Source organism: Arvicola amphibius, chromosome 5, assembly GCF_903992535.2.
Source record: "Arvicola amphibius chromosome 5, mArvAmp1.2, whole genome shotgun sequence".
NCBI lineage: Eukaryota > Metazoa > Chordata > Mammalia > Rodentia > Cricetidae > Arvicola > Arvicola amphibius.
The window spans coordinates 48,481,413-48,493,727 of record NC_052051.1 but is presented as its reverse complement, the minus strand read 5'-3'; the positions used below and the strand labels follow the sequence as shown (position 1 = coordinate 48,493,727).

At 44.4% G+C, this 12,315-nt stretch overlaps 1 non-coding gene across 1 annotated transcript; it reads left to right on the top strand.

The window, feature by feature from the left end:
- The first annotated feature begins 8,750 nt into the window (after positions 1-8,750).
- Positions 8,751-8,987, top strand: LOC119815999. Its single transcript, XR_005285658.1, has one exon. It is a non-coding gene; the product is annotated as a U4 spliceosomal RNA (small nuclear RNA).
- The last annotated feature ends 3,328 nt before the right edge of the window (positions 8,988-12,315 follow it).

Genomic DNA, 12,315 nt, shown 5'->3' with positions numbered 1-12,315 from the left:
GGCTTATTATTAACTAGCTCCTACAACTTAAATTAACTCATAATTCTTGTCTATGTTTAGCTATTTGGCTTGGTACCTTGTCTCAGTGAGGCATTCTCATCTTGCTTCTCTATGTCTGGCTGGTGACTGCGTCTCTGCCTTTCCTCTTCCCAGAATTCTCTTAGTCTGGTCACCCTGCTTATACTTCCTGCCTGGCTGCTGGCCAGTCAGCATTTTATTAACCAATACAAGTGACAAATCTTTACAATGTATGAAAGCATTATCCCACAGCAGTTCCCTTTATTTTCTTTTCAAAACAAGACCTTGAATCTAATCTCCTTTGTTTAGCTTTTTTCCTGGCCTTTATCCATAACAATTTGTAACTGATACACTAAACAAATACAAACATTCATAATCAATTTTTTTGGGAATGTGGGCATAGTTTTCTAGGCTACTTCTTGCTGATTGGGGGCATTGGTAATCTTATAGGGACCCAAAGAAAATTTAGGATTATGGTCAAGTCCTGACTGGAGTATTCTGTGAGGCTTGATCATCTTAGCCAGAAGCCTTGAAGCTGTTCTGGATGCAGAACTCAGAAGAAACTACAACAAGGATCTCTGAGGCAAACCTGGTCAGCAGAGCTAGTTCCAAAGCAGACAGGGCTACACAGAAAAACCCTGTCTTGAAAACGAGAGAGAGGAGAATCGCTGTCAGGTCTTCTGTAGACAGGCTTGGTAGAGGATGGGTTACCTTATAGGCTCTTTTAGGATCCAGATTTCTTCAGGGGGAGCGATATATTTGAGAAGTTTTGGAGCATTGAAGAATTTGGATTTGTACGTGGTTATAATGCTAGGGGAATAGATAGGTGTACCTGGCTGAGTGGAACTGCATGGACATACAAGGCACACATCCAGGGCACAAAGCTCCCTGTCTCTTCACAGGAGTGGACCCATCTTCATTGTAAGCTGCAGCTGCAGTGAAGCCTGGCTCTGGTGCTGTTCCTGCCTTTGACTCTAGTTTACGGTTCATCTTTATCACTGTGTCCCCTCATTCTCTTCCTCTGGCCAGAGAGTAGGCAGGCCAGTGGGCTCCTGCCAGCACGTTACAGGCTTTTTCAGGATGAATTAGTGTGCCACTGATTTGGTTTATCATAGCTTTTGAGCCCATTTTTCCATAAGTCCTGTAGGTTTATATTTGTTTTATACACTTATTTATTTACCCATTTGTTTATTGTTTGTGAGTGTGTTGGCTAGTTTTATGTCAACTTGACACAAGCTAGAGTTATTAGGGTTAGTTTGTTTATTTTATGAGTGCTCCATGTGTGTGTATGACTTTATGCCAGAGGAGGGCATCAGATCCCACTACAGATGGTTGTTGACGGGGGGGGCACCCCACTCTAGGTGGGGATACCCCTAAGCTGGTGGTTCTGGGTTCTAAAAGCAGGGGGCTTGAGAGATGACTCGGTGTCTAAGAACACTGGCTGCTCTTCCAGAGTTCCTGAGAGCTCAATTCCCAACAACTGCATGGTAGCTCACAACCATCTATAGTGGGATCTGATGCCCTCCGCTGGCATAAAGTTGTGCATGCAGATAGAGCACTCAGAAATAAATCTTTAAAAGGGAGAGAGAGCAGGAGCAAGCTAGTAAGCAGCACCCTTCCACAGCCTCTGCATCAGCTCCTGCCTCCAGGTTCCTGCTTGTTTGAGTTCCTGGTTCCTTCAATGATGGAACAGAGATGTGGGAGTGTAAGCAAAATTAACTCTTTCCTCTCCAGTTTGGTTTTGGTTATGGTGTTTCATCACAGCAATAACAACCCTAACCAAGACATACGTGTGTGCACGTGTATCTCTTGTTTCCTCAGCAACACAGAGGAAACTCAAATTGAAGGACCATGGGATAAGAATCCAGAGAGTCACGTGCAATAACTCATCTGTAGTCAAAAAAGATGGCTATAGGTCAATGTTAGTGTGAGCGTTTTACTTTGAAAATTGTAATATATGTTTAAAGGTTGAAAGAATTTTTAGGATGGCTTTGTATCTAATGTAGCTCAGTTGGTAGAATGCCTGTCTAGCATAGATGAAGCCTTACATGTGCTCCTCAGCATTACCCAGGATTTATCCGGGTTTACAGGTAAAGGCAGGAGAACCAGAAGTTCAAGGTCACCTTGGCTACATGGTAAATGAAAGGCCAGCCTAGGATTCATAAGACTGCTTTTGAGATGACAGGGTTTCTCTGTAGCTTTTTGGAGCCTGTCTTGGCACTCGCCCTGTAGACCAGGCTGACCTGGAACTCACTGAGAGTTGACCAGTGTTGAAGCACTGCTGTGGAGGGCGCTGCATGTTCAAACCACAGCAGACTTGAGAAACCGTGTATCACTCTTAGGTTCACAAGCTGTTGGGAGTACTTTCTCTACACGTTTTCCAGGGTCATTTGAAAACAAGTAGCAAGCACACACACCCTCACAAATGAGCGTGCTTATAATTATGTCACAGTGCCATTAGCACACAAGATAACTAGGTCATTATCTTTTTAAAATTTGTGTGTGTGTGTGTGTGTGTGTGATATGAAAGGGTCATGTGTTCCATAGCACATGTGGAGGACAGGGGATAACTAGAATTGGTTCTCCTGCTTCTCCCCGCCCCCCCCCCCCCCAAGGCAGGGTTACTTTGTATAGCCCTGGCTGTCCTGGAACTGGATCTGTAGATCAGACTGGCCTTGAACTCAAAGACACTCATCTGCCTCTTCCTCCCTAGTGCTAGCGTTAAAAGGTATGTGCAACCACCACCAGCTATCTCTTACTTTTATCTGGGTTCTAGGAATCAAAATCTGGTCAGGAGATTTGCATAGCAAGTGCTTTTGGTCACTTAGCTGTTTTGCTGGCTCCAGTAGTGTCACCATCAATAATGCAGCTCATGTTAAAATTTCCCTGTTTGATTCCCAAATGACTTTCAGTGTCCAAGGTCCTCTAATTAATGTGCTACGTTTGTCTTCTTATCCATTAAAAATTTTGGCATTTATTGTGGTGGTGTGGTTATAGTTGGAGTTCTTCGCTGGGACTGCTGGCCGGCTCCCAAATAACCGCACAGAGACTTCTTATTAATTATGAAAGCTCCTCCAGTAGCTTGGGCTTACTTTTAGCTAGCTCTTACAACTTAAATTAACCCATTTCTATTAATTTATGTGCTGCCCCAGGCTTGTTTACCTCATGTACGTACTTCTGCTTACTCTGCATCTCATGGCCTCTCCCCCTTCTCCCTTCTCCCCAGCATTCTCTCTGCCCCCAAATCCTGTGTAGCCATTGACCAATACTAACAACACGTCTTCACAGTGTACAGGATTAGTCCACAGCAGGGGCCATATGCCCCACAGCATGCATCAGAAAACAATTTGCAGGAATCAGTTCCTCAATTGTGTGCTTTCTGAGGATTGAACTATGGTTGTCAGGCTTGGAGGTAAGCACTTTTACCCACTGAGCCAACCAGTGAGCCCAATTTTATCCATTTTTAATATAGAACAGTTGCCTACCCCTTGTTATATAACATCACTTCAAACTTGGCTACACCTGCTAATTTCCCCAAACTCCCGGAGCCTAGGAAGGTATCTCCATCGTACCCCAATCATCAGCACCTCAGAGCTGGTTCACTGTAGTACCTGGTGTTCTCGTTAGCATGCCCTCACTGTGACTTACAGTGAATTCAGAACTGGCCAACATCAGTAGTCCTCTCTAAGCACTTGGTGTGCTGGCACTGTGCTTCGTGCTTTAAGCCTGGTTGGCCGCTAGTCCTGTTGTACAGATGAAGAACCACCATCAGGAGTTGTGTGATTGTCTTGCTCAGGAAGTGATGAAGGCAGGTCACTGACCTAACTTGACTCATTCTGAGGCATCCGTTGTAGCTGTCGTTTTTAACATCTACAGTGTTCCACCCAGGACCCCAGGACAATGGCTTGAGTTTGCCCATGAGGCCGCCTGCGCACTGTTTCCATATCTGAAGCCTTGGTGTTACTTTCCTCGCTAAAACCTCTGCATACACATCATACCTTTAAGGGATGGATGGAGGGCACAGTCTTTTTTTTTTTTTTTTTTTTTTTTTTGGTTTTTTGAGACAGGGTTTCCCTGTAGTTTCTAGAGCCTGTCCTGGAACTAGCTCAGGGCACAGTCTTTAAATACCGTATCGGAGCCCAGCATGGTGGTTTGCCTTTAATCCCAGTCTTCACCCTGGAGGCAAAGGCAGGTGGAATTCTGAGAGTTTGAGATCAGCCTTGTCTACATAATGAGTTCCAGGCTGGACAGACTATCCAATGGTTAAAACACAACTTGAGATTTGTTTATTTCAGCTTTGGAACTCACTGTGCAGATCAGGCTAACCTTGAATATTTAGCAATCCTACTGCTTTTGCTTCCTGGTCGTATAGGTGTGCACCAATGTGCCCAGTAATGTTTTCTAAAAGTCTTTCATTTCAAAGTAATTAAATTAGTCCCTGTCTTTAGCATGGTAGGGTCCAGATAGTGAAAATAGAAAAATTTAAGATGTATTATTTCCAATAAAAGTATTAAAAATTAACATGTGGATAAAAGTGGTGGTCTCGATACAAGACATTCCAGTCCCATAAACCTGAGCAGCTGCTTAGTGTGTCATGCAAACAGAACTCCCGGCTGTGTGCTGTCAAAGATGTTTTCCTCGAAGAATGTTTAGTTATGGCCACAATGAACTTAGGAGATAAATCAAGATCTGACTACATCTACATAGCCTAACCACAACTAAAATTGCAGTACAAGAGTTTAAAAAACAGTATTTTTTGAGCATTTAGGCAGTTAATGCATTTTTCATGTCTTAAGGCTGTGCTGTGCAGGTTAGGATTATGGTTTCGTGTCAAGGAACAGAAAGAAGCATGACTGAAATCTACCATTTGATCTCATGAGTGCAGCCAGTCCACCAGCACAGTGGCTTCATGGTTCCCTAGTCCCAGGCTCCTGCCCTCCCTTGGGGTAGAATCAGTTACTGCAGGTCAGGGGTGGGACCCAGCATCCTGTGTTAACGTTCCCAAGAGTCCTAGTGGACAACATCTGGAAACACCAGTGAGACGTCTAAAGGGCGGGCTCTGGAGTTAGAGCCAAGAGCTGCATGAATTCGGACCAATCAGACAAAGTGAAAATGCCTGCTTGTGTGCCACGAAGATGAAATGATACCGTACAGTCTGGGGACAGCCTTGGAGGTGGAGGCACTAACTCTCGCATGGTTGACCTTTCTTCCTGAAGAATCACCAAGAACCTGCCGTTGGCTAAAGCCTTAACTGGTAACAGAGCTGCTAAACACATCTTGTGTGTTACATACATGTGGAAAGCTTGGGGAGGGGATCAAATGACTGTACTAGGGTTTTGGTGTTTTTGTTTTTGTTTTTTAAAGCTAAACTGTTTATGGTGATCATTGTTAGGGAGTTCATGAGGCCTTCACAGTATAGAATGTGGGGTGAGGCCTGGAGAGATGGCACAGTAGTTAAGAGCACCACATCAGATGACTTCCAGCCTTATGTAACTACAGTTCCAGGTGACCCAACACCGTTGGCCTCTGAGGGTGCACACACACGCACACACGGTTTAAAATAATGCAGGATGCTTAATTTTATGTGTCAAGAATTCAAACTGTATGGGCTGGAGAGATGGCTCAGAGGTTAAGAGCATTGCCTGCTCTTCCAAAGGTCCTGAGTTCAATTCCCAGCAACCATATGGTGGCTTACAACCATCTGTAATGGGGTATGGTGCCCTCTTCTGGCCTGCAGGCATACACAGATGCCTGCAATATTCAATATTCAGAATATTGTATACATAATAAATAAATAAATATTTTTTAAAAAAATTCAAACTGTAGATTCATGTTCGTTTCTTCTTTGCAATTGACACTGCATTTGTGTGGGTAAGTTTGATAACTTTCAGCTTTTTAGTTTTTTGGGTTTTGTTCTTGTTGTTGTTTGGTTTTGTTTTTTGAGGTAGGGTTTCTCTGTAACTTTGATGCCTGTCCTGGAACTCACTCTGTAGGAGATCAGGCTGGCCTTGAACTCACAGAGATTCACCTGTCTGCCTACTGAGTGCTGGGATTAAAAATGTGCACCACTATCACCCACCTGTGTGGGTTTTTTTTTTTGTTTTGTTTTTAATTAAAACTTTTCTCAGTTCACCCTCCTTCTCCTTCTACTGCCCCCCTTTCTCCCCACTCCATCCCCCCATCCACTCCTCAGAGAGGGTGAGGCCTCTCATGGGGAATCAACAAATTCTGTTACGTCACTTAAGGCAGGACCAAGGCCCTCCTCCTGTGCTGAACAAGGTATTTCTCCATAGGGGATGGGCTTCACAAAGCCAATTCATGCACTAGGGATAAATTCTGGCCCCACAAACTGCCCACCCAAGCCACACTATTGTCACCCACATTCAAAGAAACTAGTTTGTTGCTATGCAGGTTCCCCAGCTGTCAGTCTGGAGTCAGTGAGCTCCCGCTAGCTCAGGTCAGCTGTTTCTGTGGGTATCCCCATCATGGGCTTGACTCCTTTGCTTATTATGGCTCCTCCCTCTCTTCAACTGGACTCCAGGAGCTCGGCCCAGTGTTTAACTGTGATCTGCGTCTGTTTCCATGAGTTGCTGGATGAAGGTTCCATGATAACAATTAAGGTAGCCATCAATCAATCTGATTACAGGGGCAGACCAGTTCAAGAACCTTCTCCAATATTGCTTAGGGTCTTAGCTGGGGTCATCCTTGTGGATTCCTGGGAATTTTCCCAGTGCCAGGTTTCTCGCTAACCCCATAATGGCTCCCTCTATCAAGATCTCTCTTTCCTTGTTCTCCCTCTCCATCCTTCTCCCAACTCGACCCTTTCCTTCATGTTCTCCCCCTTCCCTCCCCTTCTGAGTAAATTGGGAGTGTGGGAGGGGGGCGAAGGGGATGGAGTGCGGGGAGAACAGAAGTGTTTTTTGTTTCTTGAGGCAGGGTTTCTCCATGTAGAGGGTTTCTCTGTGTCATCCTGGCTGTCTTGGAATCCACTCTGTAGACCAGACTGGCCTCAAATTCACAGAGATCTGCCTGCCTCTGCCTCCAGAGTGCAGGGATTAAAGATGTACACTACCACTGTCTGGCTAACTTTCAATTTTTTTAGTAGATTTGTGTATACCTTTGTTTCTTAAGACACAGTCTTCATCTTCGCTATTTAGCCCCAGCTGGCCTGGAACTTGCTATGTAGACCAGGCTGACCAGACTCACAAAGCTCTGCCTGTCTCTTTCTCTAAATGCTGGGACTAATGGTATGTGCTTCCATATTTGGCTATTGGTGCTTATCTTACTATAGTAAATGATACTGTTATCTGCATAACTTTTTCCTATTTATGTCTTTGTTCCTTCATCTGCGTGTGTGAGTGTAGGTGCCCGTTGAGGCCAGGAGAGGGCATCAGATCCCTTGGAGCTGAGTGACACGTGGGGTGGGGGGGCAGCCTGACTGGGGTGTTAGGGTCTGAACTCTGATCTTTATGATTAAGTGGCAAGTGCTTTTAACTACTGCCTAGTCTTTCCAGCTCCTACGATTTTTCCTCAATATTTCCAATGTTTCTAGTCTACAAGTTTTATCTGTAATTTTTTTTTTGTAATTGTAAAAAATCTCAGCAATGACAAATCCACATAGAAGTGGCCCTGTAGAGTTCAAACCCAGGCGGTTCAGCTGTCCTTACAGTGCACTGAGCCAGCGTCCAGTCCATCCCCTCCATCTTGTTTGCCCCGGTTCCATTTCTGCATACACTGTAGCATGTCAGTGCACTTTCTAAACAGTAGTGTTCCGGGTTGGATCTCATCTGCTCCCACAAGGAAAGGGCCGTGCTGGCTACTGCTGTTGGTCCCCTGATGACACCTGCCTCATTGCCTCTTTCCCATCTAGGTTGGGAGCAAGGGGAACATACACTTGGCCTGAGGACAATCTCCTGAGTGCTCATTTTTTTCCATAGCCTGACAATCAAAATTTAGTCAAAATACCCCACAGCTTCTGGGATGTAGACTCTAAATTCTGAGCATTTATGAACCCATGGTAGAAATAACTACCAGGGAAGTGGGAGACAATCAGCAGGCCTTGTAAAAATTATAGCCACCTAGGATATATTTTATTTTAAAAGGTATTTTATTTATTGTTAATGTATTGTATTGTTAGGGGACATATGTGGTCACAACATGCATGTGAAGGCCAGAGGGCAACTTCCAGGAGTTGGTACTCTCCTTCCATCATGGGATTGGGAACTGAACTCAGGTCTTTGGGCCACCGTAGTTCAACTTGGTGAACTAATGAGTTTAATTGGGGTTAGAATGAGTGAGTAACTTACTGGTAGTTCTACCCCTGAAAGAGATGGATCACAGCAACTGTTAAACACTTCTGTGTCCTTGGGGAGGGACAGGACCTTGTGCAAATCTAGAAGCCCTCCAGGACTCCACAAGGACTGTTCATAGTTTCAGCCTGGTGAGTGTCACTTGAGGGTGATCACAGCTATTCTGATTTCAATCCGTGTGTCTTAATCACTGTTCTTTCTATTGCTGTGAAGAGACACTATGACCATGCAATTCTTGAAAGCATTTAATTGGGGGCTTGCTTACAGCTTCAGAGGTCTGTTCATTATCATCAGAGTAGCAGGCATGGTGCTGGAGCAGTAGCTAAGAGCTACATCCTGGTCGAGACACACACACACACACACACACACACACACACACACACACACACAGAGCTAGCATAGGCTTTTAAAATCTCAAAGCCCAGCTTTGCGCAGTGGCAGTATCGTAGCCAATAAGGTTTATCTGAGACGCGATTATTGCTAATTGAAAACTAAAATCTCAAAGCCCCAATGACACACTTCCTCCAACAAGGCCACACCTCCTTATCCTTCTAATCCTATCAAAGAGTTTCATTTCCTAGTGACTAAGCATTCAAGTATATGAACCTAGGGGGAGTCTTTATTGTTTTGTTTTTTATTATTTGTTTGTTTGTTTTCAAAACAGGATTTCTGTGTGTAGCCTTTGCTGTCCTGGAACTCATTTTGTAGATTAGGCTGGCCTCAAACTCACAGAGATCCTGCCTCTGCCTCCCAAGTGCTGGGATTAAAGGTGTATGCCACCACCGCCCTGCCAGGGGCCATTTTTTATTTAAATTATCACACTATCAATGGCAGAGTTTCATGAATTGTTAAGTCCCATCTTCTGTTTCTTGGAGTGTCCCCTCAGTGGTTGTCAAGGAAGACGAGACAGAAGGTAATACTGGAGTCCCACCTCTATTGGCAAATTCATCCAAATATTGAAATATCAGTTGGAAACATACATGCATGTACGTAGAATACATACAAACAAACACACAAGCAAGAAAATGGTGTTGGGGGGGGGCAGGAAAAGAGAGGACCATCAGAGGCTAAGTTCAGGTGATTGATTATCTGAATGAAAAAGGAGATGGAAAACTTGTAGAAAATTCCCCAGGTTTCAAATGATGGTGCCTGGCAACAGCCACATCGAACAGTTATGACAAGAAAAGTCAGTCTGGGGACTTGAGGGAATCAGCCGATTTTCATATTGTCCCCTAATTTTTATTTTAGGAGCAGAGACCTCTGTTGCCCAGGCTGACCTTGAACTCCTGGACTCTGGTGGTCCTCCTTCCTCACCTTCAGAACATGTTAGGCAAGCTCTCTGCCTTGGATCACCTCCCCAGGTCAACAGAGGACTGGTTTATTGTTGTTGTTTTTGCCCCTTGTGAGGACAGTGATTGAGCTCAGAGCCTTGTGCATTTTAGGCAGCCAGTCTGCATTTTCTAGAATTTTGTATGAATGGACACACACACACACACACACACACACACACACACGGATATATATATATATATATACATATAAGTACATATTTAACATATATATTAAAAATGTATTTTGTTTTTTATGTGTCTGTGTTGGTGTCTCTGTGTTGGTATGTGTTCCTGAGTATAGCTGCCTGAAGAGGTGTCTGATTCCCTGGGACTGAATTTACAGATGGTTGTGAGCCTCCATGTGGGTACTGAGAACCAAACTCTGGTCAGAAGAGCAGCCTGTGCTCTTAACTGTTGAGATATCTCTCTAACCCCCATATATACTTTACTATTTTTAATATTTTTTGAGACAGAGTCTCTATAGACCAGGCTGGCCTTGAACGCTGCCAAACACTGTCTCCCAAACACTGGAATTAAAGGCCTGCACCACCATGCCCAGCCATATATATTTAATGTGTATTGGTTTATGGGTTTTTTCCTTGCCATGTATGTCTATATACCACACGCATGCCTAGTGGAATGCAAAGGCATAGAATCCCCTGGAACTGGAGTTGTGAGTCTCCATGTGGGTGCTTGGGATCGAACCCAGGGCTTTTTGCATGCTAGGCAAACACTCTACCAAGTGAGCTACGCCCTTAACTCTCATCGGGATTATTTCTAGGGTAAATACCCATGAATGAAATGGCAAGCTAGTGTAGCGGAGCTGTTTTAAAATACTTTAGAGGTACTGCCAAACTGTTTTCCAAAGTGTGGCACCGTTGTGTGTCCCCCTGCAGAGCTTGAGAGCCCCAAGACTCTTGCCTGAGCCCGCCACCAGTCCTCTCACTGTGGCTTTAATCTGCTTCTTTGATAGGCTGCTTACATTTTCAGAGGGTGAGTTCATGTCCACCATGGCAGGGAGCATGGTGGCAGGCAGGCAGGCAGGCAGGCAGGTAGGCAGGTATGTGCTGGAGGAGTGATACCTTTTCAAAAGTAGGAGGCGGGCTGGAGAGATGGCTCAGATGTTAAGAGCATTGCCCGCTCTTCCAAAGGTCCTGAGTTCAATTCCCAGCAACCACATGGTGGCTCACAACCATCTGTAATGAGGTCTGGTGCCCTCTTCTGGCCAGCAGGCATACACACAGACAGAATATTGTATACATAATAAATAAATAAATATTAAAAAAATAAATGTTTAAGCCGGGCGGTGGTGGCGCATGCCTTTAATCCCAGCACTCGGGAGGCAGAGGCAGGCGGATCTCTGAGTTCGAGGCCAGCCTGGTCTAGCCTGGTCTACAAGAGCTAGTTCCAGGACAGGCTCTAGAAACTACAGGGAAACCCTGTCTCGAAACCAAAAAAAAAAAAAAAAAAAAATGTTTAAAAAAAAGTAGGAGGCACGGAGAGAGCCTCAAAGGCTACCCGGGGTCATACCTGCTCAGTAAGGTCTGTCCACTTTGCACCGTATATTAGTACGTCATTCCTTTTTAGAGCCATGTAACATTCTATTATAAGGATATGCTACATTTTATCTATTCATTCCTGAGTAGCTGGGCATTTGGGTTATTTCTGCTTTTTAGGGGGAGGGGAGCTGCTATGAATTACACCATTCTGCACATTCATGTACAAGCGTGGGGACCCCGTGGTTCCAGTTCTCTTATTTGTAACTAGGTGTGGAATTGCTGGGTCATGTGGTTATTCTGTGTTTAACTTTTGGAGGAGCCACCAAACTTTTTTCCAAAGCAAGTGTACCATTTTACACTCATACCAGAATCATGCTCCTGCTGGCCCCACATCCTTGCTTGTTTGGTATGAAGTGGTATCTCACTGCGGTTCCGCACCTCACTGTGGTTCTGTGTGAGTCGCACTTTCCTGACGCCTGACGACATCAGACGTCTTCTCGTGTGTTTGTCTGCTGTCGTTTCTCTAAGGGGCTGCCCAGCCACAACCTTTGCTCGTCTTGAGGCTGTCGCTTTGTTGTTAAGTTGTATGTTGATGTATTTTGAGTGCATGTCTTTTGCATGTATGTGTGTTTGTAATATTCTTTTGTGACCTTTTAGTTTTTATGGTCTTTTGCAAAGATCAGATTTCAAGATTTCAATTCTGAGGGAATTCAGTTTATCAATTTATTTATTTATTTATTTATTTATTTTTGAGATATGGTTTCTCTATGTAGCCCTGGTTGTCCTGGAATTCATTCTGTAGACCAGGCTGACCTCAAACTCCTGAGTGCTGGGATTAAAGGCAACCACACCTGGCTCAATTTTTTTTAAATATTTATTTATTTATTATGTATACAATATTCTGTCTGTGTGTATGCCTGTAGGTCAGAAGAGGGCACCAGACCCCATTACAGATGGTTGTGAGCCACCATGTGGTTGCTGGGAATTGAACTCAGGACCTTTGGAAGAGCAGGCAATGCTCTTAACCTCTGAGCCATCTCTCCAGCCCCCCTGGCTCAATTTTTGCTTGTATGTTGTGTTTTGCATCCTAACAAACCTTTGTCTAGGTACTGGAGAGGCAGGTCAGGTGTTAAGAGTGTTTGTTGCTATTCCAGAGGA